Raw genomic sequence first — 3,999 nt, 5'->3', positions numbered from 1 at the left:
TTCAAAAATGTACTTCTTTTAAAGTTATGATTTTTCCTGTGTCTCTCATAAGGGCCTGTGGTTTGAGAGAGGGTTTTCCCAATTTCCTGCTCCATGCCCTGCACAGGCTATTCTGGTTCCCCTGCATGACATGATGACCAGAGAATTAGTGCCCACTCCCGACACCAAGCCAAACCCCAGGAGATGGCAGCTGAACTGGAGGCTACACAGTGTCCCAAGGAAGCGACGTGTTAATAGGAGTTGTTGATTTTCCAACCATGCTCACTGGTGCCTTGTCCATGTCAGGAGCAAGACACGTGCCCGCAAGGCACCAGAGATTTGAGCCTCACAGCATCCTCACTAACAAAGTCAAGAAGTGTGGGTTGGATGAGTGGACAGTGAGGTGGATTGAAACTGGCTGAGTGGCAGATCCCAGGGTGTTGCGATCGGTGGTACAGAGTTTAGTTGGAGACCTGTCACTAGTGGTGTCCCCCAGGGTTCCATACTGGGTCCAGTTTTGTTCAACTTTTTCATCAGTGACTTGGACGAGGGACAGAGTGTCTTCAAATGTGTATTCAAATGCCAGGTCTTGAACTAAAATAAATGCTAAACTTGTTTTACTGCTCCTTGTTATGTGTCCTTCTTAGAGTCTGTTATCAATAGGAGTCTGGTACTTGCAATAGCCTATATTCTAACAGCATATTATATAAATCTATATCTGTAATGACATGTACGTGCCTGATTCCCGCTAATAAAATTAATATTTAAATGTCAGGTAACTTAGAGAGTATGGACCTTCATTCATTCATGTCTTGCAAGCCTTAGAGATGTGTAAGAATACTTTATTTTTTTTGTTGTTCTGTGAAAATCATATCATCCTATATAATCTCAAAATATGTAATTATTTTCCATGAAAATGAGATGTGTAAGAATACTTTATTTTTTTGTTGTTCTGTGAAAATCATAACATCCTATATAATCTCAAAATATGTACTTATTTTCCATGAAAGATCTTTCAATAAGAGCCCCAAACCTACAAATGACAATGTAGTGAAGTAGTGGCTGCCTTTTTTTTTGTTGGCTGACCTGGAGATGCCTTCACCTCTAAGCACTGGGTTATCAGTGTGCAGGTGAAGACAACATGCTTCTAGGTTAACTTTTACGTTGCTGTTCTTTGGTGGTTGCAATGTGGGATGTTGAGTTTTGCTGTCTTGCATTAGTTTTTTTCAAAGTAAAAATAAAAAGAGGAGATAGAAATTTCAAAGGCAAAACCAAGCTGAAAGACAAAATACCACTTTACGCCTTTAGCAACAGATGGAAATTGAGACTAAGAGAACTGAACTTTATCAAAAATATCCAGCAAGTTAAATAGCTTTCTCATTAAAATTTTATTTGAAACTGCCACAGAAAGTGCACATTTTCTATTGTCCTGAATTAGTGTTAGTTTGTAAAATATCCTAGTCCTGTGCTGTTTGATGTGACTTCTCTGAGGCATGAGTATCTGATTTTTTTATGCTTCCTGGGAATCTATAATCATACAGGACTTTATTATCATACAGGATTTTATATTCTAACAGTCATGCATACAATTATTTCTGGTTGCAGTGGGAATGTCAGAAGGATCTCACAGATACGTCTTGAAGTGTTAAAGCTGGTGAATGGGAATGTCAGAAGGATCTCACAGATATGTCTTGAAGTGTTAAAGCTGGTGGACCAGAGGTCCACTGGGCTGTTGTGGGCAAGCCAGCTGGATGCCCTTTTCTGTTGTGTTCAGACTACCTTTCAGGGCAATTGGACCTTGACACTCATTTTTGCTGCCTCTTCTCATAAGTGTGGGGTCTGTTATAACGACTCTGACATCATTAAGCAACTGAACAGTCAACAGATGTAAGAAATTCTCTAAATCTCTCCCCTAGAGACAAAGAAGTGCCATGCAAGTGTTTTCCAGTCTAATGGAACAACTCAGCTTTTTCTGTTGCTTTACAACAGAAGATGTAGAGAATATTAAAAGGTAGTAAAATGCCATCACCTGCACAGTAGGAAAGCCAGATAGAAAACGAGGTGAATTTTTATTTCTGTATTTAAGCACTTGGAAGGAATTCAGACAAAGTCCATTAATTGTTCAAAAGTAGGTAGCCAGTGTGTATGTATCAGATTTGAAAGTTAAAACCCACAATCGATGAGGGTTCAACAGACCAGTCCACTTTTGGGGAAGTCATTATATGACCATGGGAAAAAAATGTTGTGTAATTCTTATATACAGTCTACTCAATGTGGCTGCTGTAAAGGCTGGTGCCGATTCATGGCTTTAATTAAGCAGTTACCAAAATTCAGACATAGAGTCTAAATAACAGAATTTCATAATAATAGAAAGAGATACTTTCTTTATTTTGCTGAGAACATAAATGACCACAATTTTATGTATCTCCTACTTAGGAAAAAAGATTTTTGTAATATAGGTAATTATAAATTCGTTTTATTCAGTTCTTGTTTTGCAGGGAACAAGCTCATTGAAAAGGATCATAATAATAAAAAACCTCTAAAAAACTGACTCCACTTAAGTAGGAATGTAATTTTTTTCATTGAGAAGAAACAAACACACATTCCATACAGCTGGTTAGAGCATATTATCATACAAACAGTTCAAGCTGCCTTGTGGTAAAATGACCATTGAAGTTAATATCATCCTCTCACCCACTGAACCTGCATGAGAATTTTATCCTTAAATTTGAGAACAGTGTGGCAGGATGATGCCCATCCTCTCACCCACTGAACCTGCATGAAAATTTTCTCCTTAAGTTTGAGAACAGTGTGGCAGGATGATGCTTCAAGGGCTGGCAAAAGAAGATGCCCAACTGCTGCACACTGTGCACCAAAGATCTGACTGACAGACAATGCTCTGTAGACCCTACGAGTTTACAAAACCAGACCATAAATAGATAATTTTTTTTCTAAATATAATTTAACTTTTATGGTTTCACTTGGATCATTTTCTCTCTCCAAGTTCCTGCAAAGGTGTGTATGCTTCCCTGCATGATTTAAGCAACAGGAATGATTTACATAGAGCATGGAATATGGAAATGCTGTTGTGTGAGTAGTGAGATTGACCTGTGCTAATGAAGTGCCCACTATAGCAGCTCCCCATAGAGTCCTGAAGACACTGCTCTAGGCCTTTGTCACATAAGCAGGTAAGGATCTATGCATGGGGTGCAGCGTGGGATCTGGGAGGGACTGTCAAACACGTTGTTCGTAGCTCAGAAATAAATGACTGGATTTGTTGTGTGGGAGCCCTGCTGGGACCCTGGGTTGCCACCGACATGCCAAGGTAGAACAGCAGGGAAATACCACACTGGAAGGGGAGGAAGAGCTACAGGGACAGTGCAGCTGAAATGAGCTGAGAAGCTGGGCCAGGAGGTGTGTGAGGCAGTAACACAGCGCTTCATTTCCATCTCCTCTGGCTACAACTTTGTAAGTCATTGTGTATGAAACCCAGATATAATTACGTAGAGTGAGAGTGGTGTGTTCTCATTGAAAAAGTGTCTGTGTTTTCCTTTTAAGCAGGGTCCTTGCTCTGCAATTACTTGCAAATACTCTTTCTCAGTTGGGTGAGCCAGATGGTACAGTAGATGGCTTTTAGTGACTCCTGAAAAAAAGAGAAGACTCTGACTAGACACCACTTTCAAATTTTTTTGCTGTTTGGAGCACATTTATATTACAGCTTGCTTGAAATAGAGGGTCAAGATGAGACCTCACAACTGAGGCATGCAAACCCCTCGTACTGAGTTTGGCACTGGCAGTGTGCAATTGCTGAAGCTGCAGTACTGTAAATTGCACAAGAGCAGCAAGGTGCAGGCTCTTGCCAGTCAGTGTCCATCTGCTCACAATGCACGGGGCTTGTGGGGGACCTCCGTTTCTCTTGGTACACGTTCCAGTGTGGCTTTGCAGAGTGTTGTCTGTGCTAGATTTATTCTGGTTTGGACATGACCTGCATCTCCTGTCCTCCATCACTCCTTTCCCGGA

Source organism: Acanthisitta chloris, unplaced genomic scaffold (genome assembly GCF_000695815.1).
Source record: "Acanthisitta chloris isolate BGI_N310 unplaced genomic scaffold, ASM69581v1 scaffold15450, whole genome shotgun sequence".
Classification (NCBI taxonomy): Eukaryota; Metazoa; Chordata; class Aves; order Passeriformes; family Acanthisittidae; genus Acanthisitta; species Acanthisitta chloris.
Note: the sequence above shows the minus strand (reverse complement) of the source record.